The sequence below is a fragment of the Ceratotherium simum genome, chromosome 4 (assembly GCF_057802395.1).
Source record: "Ceratotherium simum simum isolate JZ-2026a chromosome 4, ASM5780239v1, whole genome shotgun sequence".
Classification (NCBI taxonomy): Eukaryota; Metazoa; Chordata; class Mammalia; order Perissodactyla; family Rhinocerotidae; genus Ceratotherium; species Ceratotherium simum.
Genome location: NC_141903.1, coordinates 35,937,501 through 35,952,638, shown reverse-complemented (window position 1 = coordinate 35,952,638; position 15,138 = coordinate 35,937,501). Strand labels below are relative to the sequence as shown.

The 15,138-nt window shown below is 41.3% G+C and overlaps 1 protein-coding gene across 1 annotated transcript in view; it reads left to right on the top strand.

Annotated features, from left to right (window-relative positions):
* The first annotated feature begins 10,465 nt into the window (after positions 1-10,465).
* Positions 10,466-15,138, top strand: part of PURA (purine rich element binding protein A) — a 9,432-nt gene continuing 4,759 nt past the window's right edge. The window contains exon 1 of the mRNA XM_004420512.3: positions 10,466-10,960. The gene's annotated coding sequence lies outside the window, so the exon portion shown is untranslated. The remainder of the gene's footprint in view (positions 10,961-15,138) is intronic.

Sequence of the window (15,138 nt, the reverse complement as noted above, 5' to 3'; positions counted from 1 at the left end):
ATCTCTGTGTGTTTTTAGTTATTGATGAAAACTGTTTATATATAAGATGGATTTTTCAATTAAAAAATAAAACACACATTTTAGGGCACAATGTAGCAGCACCATCTGTTTGGGCTTGTTTTCCTGGTTAGTGTGTGTGGGTCAATTCAATGGATAACAGTAGTATGATGAACATTTGGAGTTTTGAAATTTGAGAGACTAATTTGTGTTGCATCATGTAACCATGTCAAAAGAGGGTAAGCTGAATCTCTTTGGTACAATTAAAATACAAGGAAATACACAAAGATGTCTTTACTAAACTTGATTCAGTGAAAATATTCCAGATCCAAAGATCAAAGGAGAATTTATTTAAAATAGTTTTGCAGATAGGTGCAAACTCAAGACCAGATCAGTTTGTGATGGGCCAGTAGTAAAGAATATAATTTTACATATTTCCATTTCTGTGGAGCATTAACAAGAAATTTTAGAGTGTATATAATTCGGTATTTGTGCAAGATCAACTTAAAAGCAATATTTAAATAACCCAGTTAGCAGCCTCCACCTCATCTCAGTTTTCATACTCTTAGCAGAAACTATCACACAAATAAATGGCTTTCTCTCAAAGGAACTCCCTGGCACAGTAATGTCAAATGAGGCTGCAAGCTCTTAATATAGAAAGGAAGAGGAAGTTTAAAAAGCTTTAGGTGGGGCTGGCCCCGTGGCTTAGCAGTTAAGTGCATGCGCTCCGCTACTGGCCGCCCGGGTTCGGATCCCAGGCGTGCACCAACGCACCACTTGTCCGGCCATGCTGAGGCCGCGTCCCACATACAGCAACTAGAAGGATGTGCAACTATGACACAGAACTATCTACTGGGGCTCTGGGGAGAAAAAAGGGGGAAAAAAAGGAGGAGGATTGGCAATAGATGTTAGCTCAGGGCCGGTCTTCCTCAGCAAAAAGAGGAGGATTGGCATGGATGTTAGCTCAGGGCTAATCTTCCTCACAAAAAAAAAAGCTTTAGGTAAAGATGACTCTTTTTTCCATCCTATAGAAAATACATATATACCATTTTACCCCCAAGAGACTGGCAAAAATTAAATGTAACTATACCAAATATTGAAGAGCAAATAAATTTCTTATAAACTGCAGGAGAGTGTGAAACGATTTGGCATTTATTATCTCACAAAGTTGAATATTTGCATACTCAACAACCCAGCAACCCTACTCCTAGGTATATAACCAAGAGAAACACTTGCATGTGTGACCAGGAAGCATGCATAAGAATTTTTATTGCAGCAATGTTTATAATTTTTTAAAAGGCTAGAATCAATCCAACTATGTATCAACAGGAGAATGAATTGTGACATATTCACACAATAGAATTATATAGTAGTGAAAATGATCATTATGTACAACATGAATGAATCTTGGAAACATAAAGTTGCGTTAAAAGGGCAAATCCCAGAAAACTATACATTGCATGATAGCATTTTTATAAAGCTCAAAAACACATATATTAAACAACATATTGTTTTAGCATGTATACATTCACGATAAAACTAAATTTTAAAAAGAAAACAGCAATGGAATGACAAGCACAAAAAGTAGGATACTGGCTTCCGCTGAGGGCAGGGGGAAGAGATAGAAGAGAAACATAAAAGTAGATACAAATGTTCTAGTTCTCAGGTTGGGTAGTTCATTATCTTATTAAGCTTTATACCTAATATATGTGTTACATGTATCTTTCGTATGTATTAAAAAGAAAAATTTTAAGAGATTGATCTAATTCATCTTCACCTCCTCCAAGTGAGAGAGAGCTCATTCTTATTCTGCATGTAAGGAAACTGAGGGTGGCATGGCCCTATCTTCAAGGAATGAGACAGTGTTCTGCAAAATAGAACCCCTCTCAAAGCTACTGATAGATTTTTGAAAGAATAATCAATCTAGCCAGAGCCAAGAGAATATAAGTGAAATTAAATCCAGGTGAATTAAATTGGATTTCTTTTTCTAATATGTGAATGGAGTGTGTGGTAAACTGAACCTCTTCCCTGCCAGTCAGGAAATTGTGATGAGTCAGGATGGGATCTCAGCATCACCAGCTGAAGTTAAAATTTCCAGAGATAAAAGAATCAAGAGAATTTTTAGGAAAACTGAAGGTTCAGAATAGAATACCCAGGATAAAATGAGCAAAAATTACAAAGGCTAAATGAATTAGTTCATTTATTCAACAAACCTTACTGTAGCATAGACTGTGCAGCAGGGAGGGGGCAAGGAACTGGACTAATGGAGATAATTAAGACACAGTCCCTACTCTCAAGGAACCCATGCTCTAGTAATCAGGGAAAACCTTTCAAAGTGTAAACGGAAGAGGTACTACTATATATACCCTAACCCATAAAAAGGTGTTCAGATAGAGAAAGAGAGTAAAATGGCCCAAAAGAGAGAAAGGGGAAAAATATTTGGAGGTTTTCAAGAACAACACAGTTGATGAATCTAGTAGGGAGGAAGAAGACAGTTTTAATCTTAGGCCAAAGCCTGTGAGACTGAAATCCAAAGAAAAAAAAAGAAAGAGAGAAAGAGAACTTGGCTTGAGCCTTATGAGAAGAGCCACAGGAGGTGGGAGTTCATATTTATGGAGTACTTACTATGTGCCAGATCCTCTTCTAAATGCTTTTTATGAACTAACTAATTTAATCCTCGTAATATACCTATGTGGCAGTTGGTATTATTATCCTCATTTGATAAATAAGGAAATTGGGGCCTATAGAGGTTAAGTAATTTGCCCAAAATCACATAGTTAGGAATTTGAAAGTGGAGTTTTGAACCTAGGAGATTGGATTACCCAGCCCAGGTTCCTTTTGTGTGTGTGTGTGTGTGTGTGTGTGTGTGTGTGTGTGAGGAAGATTGGCCCTGAGCTAACCTCTGTTAATCTTCCTCTTTTTGCTGAGGAAGATTAGCTGTGAGCTAACATCTGTGCCCATCTTCCTCTATTTTGTATATGGGATGCCACCACAGCAGGGCTTGATGAGTGGTGCGTTGGTCCGCGCCCGAGATCCGAACCTGCGAACCCCGGGCCACAGAAGCGGAGTGTGTGAACCTAACCACTACACCACCAGGCGGCCCCACAGCCCGCGTTCTTGACCACCACACTGAATAGAGGAGGCATCTCCTAACTAAAAGTTAAGAAAAATAGAAGAGCTAAAAAAGTTGTTCATCACACGAATTCATTAAAGTTCGTTTATATACAGTTGGGGTAAATTGTAAATATTAAATTTTTACCCTCAAGACATTGTTACACCTTGGTAAATATTAATGGTGTGCCTCAAAAGTTTTGTGCTGGACACTATGAATGTAGAATATGAGAGAGAAACTAGTGGAGAAAAGCTGTGTCTCCAGGGCATGCTCTCTGGAGAAATCCCATCTTTCTGATCCCTCAGGAGATGGAGGCAGAAAGTTACTCAAGGTAAGCCTTGGCAAAGCCCTCAGTTTCTCACTTAATAAACTGACGTACTTTATAGCCAATCTCAACGCACATATGTATTTATGCAATCTCCCTTTTTTCTTTCTCAGCAATTTAATAACTGACTTGTTCGCTCATTTGGTTCAGCAGTATGCTAAGGAGGTAAAATTGATGGGTTTAATTCCTTTTCAGCTCTGGTGGCCATGAACTGCACCCCTAAACTTAGCAAACATGAGCTATTGAGTGACCCCAGAGAAACTGTGTTTGGCCCAGAACAAGTCTACCAACATTACACAAAAGATAATGCTTTACTGAGTGTGTGTCAGAACCTTCATCTTTGTATTCAAGGAGAAGACATTAATTTTCACAGAGAACAACTAAAGTGATTTGTTTAATGTCTCACAATGGATCTATGGGACAATCAAGAATAGACACTTGGAAAGTTCAATATAACATACTTGCCCAAATTGTCCCTACCTATGTTGTACAGTCATAATAGAGTCTTTGCCCAACCTTGTGATATATACGCAATCAATCTTGCTTTTATATAGCCAATAAATAAATAAAAACAGAAACTATCTCATTTTCTAATTGCTTATAGAAGACTCTTACCTGAGGACAAACTAATGAAAACAAAATCAATTCAAACTCAAAACGCAAATTTAATATGCCCAGAATAAAGTGATCTGAAGCAAGTTATGCAATTCATTGAGTGAAAGAAACCTACAAAGCAGTGACAAAGTTTTATTTAGCAGATGCTACTGCTCAGTAAACTAGATCCAAATTTTTGATGTGATCTGACATCTGACAAGCCCACAATAATAAGAGAGGTGCCTCATAATTATCTAAGGATATTCAGAGGCAAGGAGAAAGATGGTGAAAGACAAAGTTAACATGAAATTTTATCAGACTAAGAATGAGGATAAGTAAATCTCCAATCTCAAATGAAATAGAAATGGTTGAAATTATAGCAAGAGCAAATAAAATAAAATGAAAAAATATCTTAAAAGATACTTGTTTGTAAAAAATGTAAAGTTTTGATGTCTGATATTTCAGAGTAGGAGAAAAAAACATGCTTTTGGAAAGGGCTGATATTCAAAACTTCTCCAAAGTAGAGAAGAGGGAGAGAGGGACAGGGAGAGGAACAGTTAGTTTAGGGGCAAAGAGTACAAGTTACGAAGGAAAATTGTCTAGGTTAAATTCCTAGCTCTGCCACTTAGTAGCTGTGTGATTTTGGCAAGTTTTCTTAATCTCTCTGTGCCTCAGTTTTCTCATCTGTAAAATGAGGATAATAGAACTTATAAAATTGTTGTGAAGATTTTATGAGCTAATATAGAGTGTTTACACAGTGCCAGGTACATAATAAGAGCACTATATAAACATTATACTTTTGAATAAAAGATATCTAAATATTAACATCAATGGTGATATTTAATCAGAGAATCAAGAAAAAATCTGGTACAGGTCTGTAATCCTTTATCCAAAATCCTTGGGGCCAGATGTGTTTCTGAATTAGATTTTTTTCATATTTTAGGAATGTAACATATTACACTATCTATATTTTACTAACATATCTGGTCCTGGGCAGCAGCCCTTAATCAAACACATATTTCCACAACGAAGTGCATCAATAGTTACACAAATGGAATAAATGAAGACTTTAAATAGAGTCACGTCAGTTCCGATAATTTGCCACCAAGGGCAATAACAAAAATTTTTTTGGATTTTGGAATTGCAGATAAGGGATTGTGAAGCTTTGTCTGTAGAGCCACAAATCTTATTGTATTAAATAATGGAATAGTAATCATGGGAAATATAGAGCAATAGTGATACCAAATGGAAAAACTTTTCTGAAAACCTAATGAGTACCCAGAAAACATAATGAGTTTCTTTTTTCGCTTAAGAAGAAATAAAAAGGATGTATACATAGTTAGATAGTTATCACATGGGATGTTACCTGGATTATACTTGGGTGACTTTATGTGGTACAAATTCTTCACAACACCTGGATCATCTCCCCAGATATCCCCATGACTGGCTACTTGAGGTCTCTGCTCAAATATTACCTCTTCAGAGAGGCTTCCTTGATCATTCTATTTAAAATATAAGGTGGCTCCCTGCATACACACATTTACACAGTCACATAGAAAACTCTTTCCCCATCCTGTTTTCTTCTTCTATTTAGCACTTATCATTATCCAGCATTATATTATATATTCATTTATTATCTATCTTACTAGACTGGAAACTCTGTTAGAGCAGGGACTTTGTTTTGTTTGAGCATCTAGAACATCTGGCAAACAGGCATTTGACAGATATTGTTCAACAAATGACTCAAGAAAATAAGGCTGACTGATTAAAAAAAGTGGATTCCAAGAACTAGTCCTGATAGGAAGAAAAAGTATACTTAAAGGATAAAAATACTATAGCACAAAATATTAAAGAAAGAACCTACTTTGTATTTTTCCCATGGAATATTATCTTGATATTTCCCCTGACACATTTTACTCACCACAGAAAGAAACCCAACTAACTGATCTTCTTCATCTAATTGCAAAGTGCTACTGCATTTGGTTGTAAGAGGGCAGTGGTATCTGGTTGTACGTACATACCTACTTATGTATGTATGTATTTAGTCTTGCTTCGGGTAGTAAAATGGCAACACATTGATATTCTAGAGTAAGCAAGCAAAGGAGTTTTGGGGTCACCATAAAATCTGCAACAAAGTTCAACAGTATTTTCCAGTCCATATAGATCCACTCTTTGGAAAGGCCCAGCTTTCCTCTCCACCTCTAACCTCATCCACATGTTAGTTCAAGTCAAAAGTTCACTTGGGTGGGGGGGTGGGCTCAGCCCAGTGGTGCAGCGGTTAAGGGCACGTGTTCCACTGTGGCGGTCCAGGGTTCACAGGTTCAGATCCCAGGTGGGCACCAATGCACTGCTTGTCAAGCCATGCTGTGGCGGTATCCCATATAAAGTAGAGGAAGATGGGCATGGATGTTAGCCCAGGGCCAATCTTCCTCCGCGAAAAGGGGAGGACTGGCATTGGATGTTACCTCAGGGCTGATCTTCCTCACAAAAAATAAAAAAATAAAGAGAAGGGAAGAAAAGGGAAAGGTGCAAATAAGAATTTAGGCCACATTCTTGGCAAAAGTATCAGTAACTAACATTTTCAAATTGCCATACTTGTATCCGACAAATTGACATTCCATTGATCATGGTTAAAGGTAAGATAATAGTATCATTTCAACATCTGTTACATTTACTTTTGCACTTTTTTCTTTCCATTACTCTTAAACCAGGAAGAAAAAACAAGGACAAAAGCATGCTCCAGAGCCAGCCCTGATGGTCTAGTGGTTAAAGTTCAGCACGCTCTGCTTCAGCAGCCTGGGTTACGTTTCTGGCCATGGAACCACACCACTGGTCTGTCAGTAGCCATGCTGTGGTGGCGGCTCACACAGAAGAACTAGAAGGACTTACAACTAGAATATACAACTATGTACTGGGGCTTTGGGGAGGGAAAAACAAAAGAGAGAGAGAGGAAGATTGGCAACAGATGTTAGCTCAGAGTGAATCTTTCCTAGCAAAAAAAAAAAAAAAAAGTATGCTCCAACAGCACATTAATGGCTTTCAAACTGTTACCCCAAATTATGCAAGGATTTTCTATTAGAATTACTTGAAAAAATAATAGAAATTGAGACTGTTTGCATATGTTTCCCATAGGAAGAGGGACTCCTGAAATAAGACAAATTAGCACACACATCTGGGCCAAATGTTGTTAACCAATAACTCCAGGATAGGAGGAGGTAGGTAAAAAAGATGAAGCCAGAAAATTGATACCAAAAAAGATCAGAATCTCGTAATGTATAATTTGACAATGAGATCAAGTTTAAATAATTACTGGCCCCTTTGCTCTCAAGTTGCACATTACTATTTAGTGAGTTTCATCTGGATAAACACATTTTGATGGTATTGTGAGTAGGAGGATGAGGACTGATTTTCCACAGCACTACACCCTCAACAGAGAGGGTTCTGCTTACCTACTTCCGAGAACTGGTTTAATATCATGCTAGCATTTAAGGAATAAACTAAAGGGTCTACTTCAATAACTCCTACATCAACAAAGAAAAAGATATCCTTGTTTAGGTGAAAATTCAAGGTCACTAGCATAGTCTGTTTCAGGGCACATATGAACTATACAAGTCTCACACTTCTGACCCTTGTCTTCAAGTCCCTAAACTGGAATAAAATCAGATAAATGCCTGCGGAACCACTTCACACCCCAAACACGTGCAAACTTTGTTCAACAGAACACTTTACTGCCAAAATGGAGTTGGCAGAGGTTTGGTGCAAAGGCCCCCCGGCTGCATGATTTGCTGGCACCAGAGAGCTTAAAAATCTTAACATAATACTGCTGAGTTTGAGTTCTACCAAATTGCTGAGACTCCTTCCCCAAGTTTGACTTGAGAAAGATGGAAGCTGCCATCAAGAAAGACTTTATTAACACTTCATCCTTTACCCTGAAATGATTTCCCACTCCTGATGGTCATAGCTCTACATTCCTTGGTGCTTGTGTTTATACTGTAAATCTAATGCAGTCTATTTTGAAATGGTAAATTCAATTTTGCTTGGTTGCTTGGATAAAGGGGTACAGGGAGAACTACTGTACATACACAAAATTATGAAAAGTTCAACTAAGAAAACACCTGATCCAAATAACCCTCATATATTATAATTTATTACCCTCAAAAAATGTGGGAGAAATTAAGATACAGAATATCCATAAATTGCTATCATTTCACATTTAGTTTAGCTTGTCTTCTCACTTCTCTGAATTTGAGTGATGGTGGTTTACTTTGCATATGAACAATTTAGGAAGTGAGGAAAGGAGCCAAGAAGAGTCCTTCTCTTCCACAAGGGTCAGCAATAAGGTCCTATTTGGGATCTTCATAAGCTTGACGCAGTGTAATGAGGAAAACTGCACCTGAATTTTAAAGCTATAGTTAGAATACCGGCAACTACACAACTATTATATTTTCTATTAGAACTAGCAACTTTAAACTTGTAAATGCTTGATAAATACGCAGTATTGAGAAACTATGGCTTGCTTTGGAAGGTTATCTTTTGCTATATTTCAATAAGTGATCAGGTTTAGAGTAAAGATGCTACCTGCTCCTCATACAGCTAAAAAAAATTTTTAAGCTTTTTTTTAAGCTTTCTAATCTTTCCTCTGAGTAGCTCCATGTATTTTATTAATTTCTCTGAAAGCCTTTCTGTTTTTCCTCTTCTAGAACCTCCTAAGTATTCTAATTCTCAGCTATGATTTCATATTTTCACCAGCTTCTAATCTCCACAATATAGTTGGAAGCATTTAGAACAAAACACTCTTTAGGATATCAAGTTACAGAATACTTTAGTTTTAAAGATACTTATATAGTAGTGCTGCCACCTAAAGATAAGGTGAATAAAGAAGCAATTCAAAGGAAATGACCCATCATTCTTAAACCTGTCTCAAAAATGTTCTCACCTCTAACTAGGGATTAATAAACATTTTGTTGTTGTTGTTAGTATGAAAGTTGAATGGTTTCAGAATATCTTATTGCTGACCTGTAACTTGCTATGGTAGAAAATTTCAAACTCAAACCTTTTAGAGTCCTCTGTGATTTGGGTCTCCAGAAATACCTCCCAAATTTCTCTCAGACATTAGGCACTGCCTACAATACATAAAAAGGGAGGGGAGGAGGGCATCAAAAGATATCTGGAAGCAAACAATTGAGGGATTTCTGGTTTAGTGGAAAAAGTAGGTGATAATATACCTGAGGCGTTTCCCTCTATCAGTGACAGACTCCTTGCAACTCTGAACAACTGACATATTTTTGTAACTTAATTTTCTCATCTATAAAATGGGGTTAATTTCACCTCACTCTTACTTGCTTCACAGGCTTAACTAGATAAGCTTCTTGGAAAAGGTCCTATAACAAGTGAGTTTAAAAGTCTACTATTTCCTCACAAAAGAGTATCTTACAGTGTATTGCAAAGTAACTTCAAAATAAAATACATTCAGTTAGGACAGTGACTAAGTTTTCCTAAATCACAGATTGACTTCTCTGAGATCTATTTAAATAATGATAAAGACGGTGAAGGTAGTTTTCTATTTATTTTGCAGCTGATAATTTTTAACTGGTCCATCTTCTATGTACACAATGTTGCAGAATGGAGATGTGAGAGCATACAAAGAGGAAAAAAGTTACCATGCACCAAAAATCTTGTCAAACTTGGTAAGATTTCAAGAAAACTCTTAAAGGACATTTTATAGTTCTGCATTTCGCCCTTGCATAGCAATTTATGAAAATTAACTCGTCCCTTTTATTCTCTCCCTCTCAGCCCAAGGACGCATAAATAATATTTATCAGGGTTTTGTCCTTAGTCACAGTCCCTCAAAGGGGCCCAGTTTCACCTACACTGCGTGGGAGGCTGGGGAGCAGCCCCACGCTTCCTGTCAAAGATTCCTGGGGCTAGAGCGTAAACGTGGTCTAGCCTCTTTCTTCTTTATGCTAATTCTGCCCTTCTAGCCCCTCTCGGCAGGCGTCTGAAGACCAAGGTGAGACCCTCCTGGGAGATGTAAGACCCACTGCCTCCTGAGAGATGAGGGCGGGGAGGAGGGTGACGAGGTGGTAGAGGCACTGACAACGACGCTGAGGGCCCTAACTTGGAGCTGACGCAGGCCCTACTGGGTTCTATCCCAGCCTAAGTCTGGCTTCGGCCTTCAAAGCCCAACGAGGAATAAGTCCTCCCGGGGGCGCTACGGGCGAAGGGTGGAGGAAGTGCGGGCAAAGAGGCCGCAGGGAGCCCCCTCCTCAGACGCGCTTGAAGGCCTGGGCCGCGGGGCTGTTGACGCGCCAACGGCGGAGGGCGCGCGCACGCGCGAGATGGGGGCGGAGGGAGCGCGCTCGGCGGCCGCCGCCGCGGCAACTGAAACGGAGGGACGCGAGGGCGGAGGGCGCGAGCCACGGGGGGAGGACGGGGGGGAGATGGTGGGTAGCGCGGAGCGCGCGCTGACGTCGCCCGGAGTCACGCACGGAGCGCCGGGTTACGCGCCGACGTCTGGCTGCCACGACTTGCCGTCGGCAGCGGCGGCGGCGGCGAGCGGATCCCGCAGGGGAAGGAGGAGGAGGAGGGAGAGCCAAGGGGGCTGTGAGTGAGCGAGAGAAGCAGGGTGTGAGCCGGACTTGCCCGCGGGAGGGAGAACGAGCGAGAGCCGAGCCAGCCGTCCGAGCCGCCTCCTCCTCCTCCCCTCGGCGTCCCGCCCCCGCCTGCCAGCCCGCCCTCCTCCCTCCTCAGCCGGCAGAGCCCGAGTGAGGCGCAGCTCGGCTAGCGCCGCTGTCCAGGACAGGTGTGCGCGCGCGCGCCCTCCTCCCCTCCCCCTTTCCTCGCGCCTGCCTAGCGCCTGCCTAGCGCGCGCCCTCCCTCCCTCCAGCCCGCGCCCTCCCTCACCTGCGGCAGGACAGCGCCCGCCCGCCCGGGTAAGCCCCTCGCGACCTTCCCTGCTGCCACTGCCACAGCTCGAAGTGCTGCCCACCCTGTCCCCTCTAATTGCCTTCTTATGCCCCAGGAATAATTACTGTACCTTTGTAGACATCCCCGCACCCTCCCTCCGGGGACTCTGGCAGTGCAGCAACGCCCCCCCACCCTGTAGCGCACGAACGAATAAACGAACTCCTACCCCCAGAAAACAAAATCACACGCCCCTTAAAAAAAAAAAAAGACAATCCCACCTCCGCAGGCGCTGGAGACCACCAGTAGTGCCGTTTGCTTAGCAATTCCAAAGCTCCATTTCCCTTGGCCGCCTTCGCCCGGGGCCTGGGACAGTGCGCCAAACGTGGCCGACACTCCCTGCACAGCAACCCTGGCAGAAGGGGAGACGAAGGAGGGTTCTAGGTTCCGCTACCAACCTCTCCTCTCCTCTGTCCAACCCCCCTGCAATGCATACACCCGCCCAGGATGCGTTGTAAAAATAAAAAATAATACATTGGTGCTGACATCGCAGATGAAGCCAGGCCCAAGAATGGGTGGCCGGAACAAGGCATTTTGCTGCCCCACAGAGCTAGGTCAGCTCAACAGCCTCCTCTGCGTTTGTTCGGGAGCAAATGGAACGGATGTGAAGCTGGAGGGTCTTCCCTTTGGGCGACAGTGGGTCCCGGAGGCGGATGAGATGTCTGTAGGGGAAAGGACCCCCACAGGTACATCTGCCTTGAGCTTAAACTTGGATAGAGAAAGGCCCAAGAGTCCGGCTGGGGCAACTTTCTTTGGTTCGTTGTTGTCTCCCCTGTAAATGCCACTTTCATTTCCGCTGTCTCTGCGGGACCCTTTTGATGGTTCCAATTCGTTCTTTTCTGGGCCCCTTACGTTTCTGTCGGGTCAGGCGCTTTTGGACAGCTTTTTGCAGCGGTGTCTATGCTTGTGTCCCGTGTCCTTGGAAGAGAGGTCCCAGTGCTTTACTATAGGCTGAATTTGGTTTGACATCTTTTGGTAGACTGTCAGTGGAGAAAAGGAATTTTTTTATTCCTTCAAGACCCCTACTGCTCGCCTTCCAAACTGGCGTTTGTGAATTGAGGCTTTGGAAATTGGAGTGTTGACTAGAGTGTGGAGAGAGTTGCTGATTTCATTCTTTTGGGTACTAGTAAAACCATTTTTAAGTATCAGCCGGAAGAGAGAGAGCTATTGACATTTGCATCGGTTCTGTTTGGACCTTTTGGGTACATAAAATGTCGGGTTCTCTGAATCTTTTATCGAATTTAGAATGTGTGCTACGTTTATTTAACTCTTCTGCAAATGCTTAAAATGAAAACATTTTGTGAAATGCGAGGATTGTATCATATGGATTGTTCTCTTCAGATTTTAAATGTTTAATTCATATCTTTAACCCTAAACATTAAAATAGCATTGAAGAGGCATAATTTTAAATATTAGGTGAGATATAGAAAGGGGATACGCTTTTTAAAAATGATTGGTGAAATACTATTACTATTTGTCTTTGTTGTTGTTGTTAAATGTTAAGATTTACTTAACAGTTTCCCTTAAGGTAATTCCTCCACTTTGAACACTTGCAGTACAGCATTCCAGTTAGTTTTAATGATTTGGGTATTGAAGATAATTGTCTGGTTTAAGACAGGCATTTAACCTAAGTAGCACTTGAAAACACAAGTTCTAATGTTCTCTTTTATTTTGGAAATCTGTGATTTTGTGAAATATTAATCAGCATATTGTTTCTATTGGGAACTCCATAATCACAAGGATTTATGGTTTATTACCCAGAGGTAGATTCCCTCTCTCCAAGTTTATTTTATAAATGTGTGTATTAATTTTTACTTTTAACAACCAAAGCTGAAGTAGACTATTTCAGAATCGCCTGTAGTTCAGGCTAAGGAAAATTGAGGCTTTTTTCTTTCTTGTTCTGCCTAATGTCTGTTTCATTTGTGAACAATTTTTTGTTGGTAAGAGTTTGTTAAAGACAGAGATAGTGGGATCAAAAATAAAGCAATCTCTGTTCTTTTCAAAATGTGTGTGTAGTGTTAATAAGAGAGCACAAGAAATCTACAGACATCAGATTTTAAAAATGTAAGCAAACTTTGAGGAGAAAGGGAATATTTTTTGATGATTTTTTTCATTAACACGGATATTTTCCTGCATATTAATATATTTCGTTTTCCCTTTGTCTTTTTCCCACATTGTACTGGTTATAAATTTAATTTTACAAATATTTGTTTCAAAATAACAAATTCACACAGATAGACACGAACTGGCTTTTCATTTACCAAGTTAGTGTATTGTTTAGGTAATTAACAAATGGCTATAAGTCATTTTAAATCCACAAATTGTCTAATGGATTTTTAAGGTTAGGATGCAAATCTAACTTTGAAATTCTATTTAAGGTTCTAAACTTTTTGTTTTAAGTCTGTTTTAAGACTTTTTCTCTGAGTGAATATTCATTCTTCCCAGACTGCCTTTTAAGGCTACTGTATTCTATAACCTAAGGAAAGCCGCCTTTCACCACCCACCCCCCTAGTCTGACCAAAAGCCCACACTTACAGGCTTATGCTGAAATTAACTCTCTTGTTTGAGTAGTGAAAATGTATGTGCCAGATATCCAATTTATCACTGAATTATTTTGGAAAAGGCATTATTAGCCTTATTTGCTTTATAGATACATTTATAAAGTAGGCGAGAAGCTGGTATATAATGGCAGAAATTTTATACATGTATAATAAATAGCATAAATAAGTAAATACATATTTATGTGGTGAGATCCAGGTCTCAGTCATTTGCTGATTTGAGCTTAAAATTCTCAGTTTAAGCGTGCATTTAATTTGTGTTTCGTCTAGAAACTTCATCAGTTGCCTCTGCGCTGGGGAACTAAGAACTCAGTTCATGGTGACAGTCACTTTTTCAGAAAATCAGGGCATTCCCAAACTCAAAGTGCTTCAGAATCCCTGGACATAAACGTTTGGGACTGAGGGCAAGAAACTTAGACTTCAAAGTTGGTCCAAGAAGGCGAGCAGTTTAGAGCCCTAGTTTTCTGTCCTGGAGGAAGCGATCATTAGCAGGGAAGAATGGCAGGGACCGGCAGGCGCGTGCCCCCTCATCGCAGTCCCATTGGCCTTGTTGCTGCTTTGAACTGTCCTGAGGGGACAAGGGCTTGGTTCAGTGCAAGGTAAAATCTTGAAGAAGAGCAGTAGCTCTTCTAGATCAGACTTCACCAGATCTTAGCCTCAGCTTAGAAGTGCGACTGTAATGCCCCGCCCCCTTCTGTGCGGAGACCCTGCCACTCAGCCTTTGCGTCCCTGTTTGGGGCTGGGGTCTATCCAGGGTCCTGATCGCTACTGCGCTAGCCCGGAGGAGCCGCCGCTTCTTCAAACATGTATTTTTGAGCCATGGCAAGTGCGCCAACAGTTGCTATGTCCCCTTCCCGACAGACTTGGGGACAGGGGAGGGAGCGCAAAAAAATCATCACTGAAAGGGTACTACGCGGTACTAGAGGATGTTCCCAAACTAAGGGGAAGTTCTTTATGGGACCCAAAGCCTGAATTTCTCTCAGAGTGGGCCTTCCCTTCAGGGAGCCATTTCAGGGACCACTGACGGTTGGTCAATGGATTGTTCTGGAGCTGGTTCATAGGACTACCCCAGTTTGCTCTTGGTAGCCAGGGTGCTCTGCTCTGTTTCTTCCTCTTTAGCGGGAAGAGCAAACGGCAGCCCAGAGCTGAAGTAGCTAAGCTGGTTAGAATGGGGCCCTTGCTAAGAGAAAAAGGAAGCTGTGACTACTTAGCAGGCAGGTTTGCCCAGGAGGTGAAGGGATACATTAGGGGGCTTTGAGGGCTCAGGTATTGACAAGGCTTATGCCCTGGACTGGGCTAGGTGTCTTGATCATTAGTCCTCTCTTTTTCAGGAAGCTTGGGCAACCATGTGTTCAGCTGTCTCTAGGGCTAAGAGTGAGGGAGGCATGTCTCTTTACTTTGGGGGGTAGGGGATGTTCAATGGGAATGGAACCTACAGATGGGATAGGCACACTCTTCTCAGAATGGAGGCAGCAATCCATGCTTGAGAAAGCCAGGAGTAGGGCTATAAAGTCTGTATCCTCTGAGCCCCCTGCAGAAGGTGATGGGAAGAGTGTAGGGGCATTGGCAGGGGGTCCCCTGGAGATAGG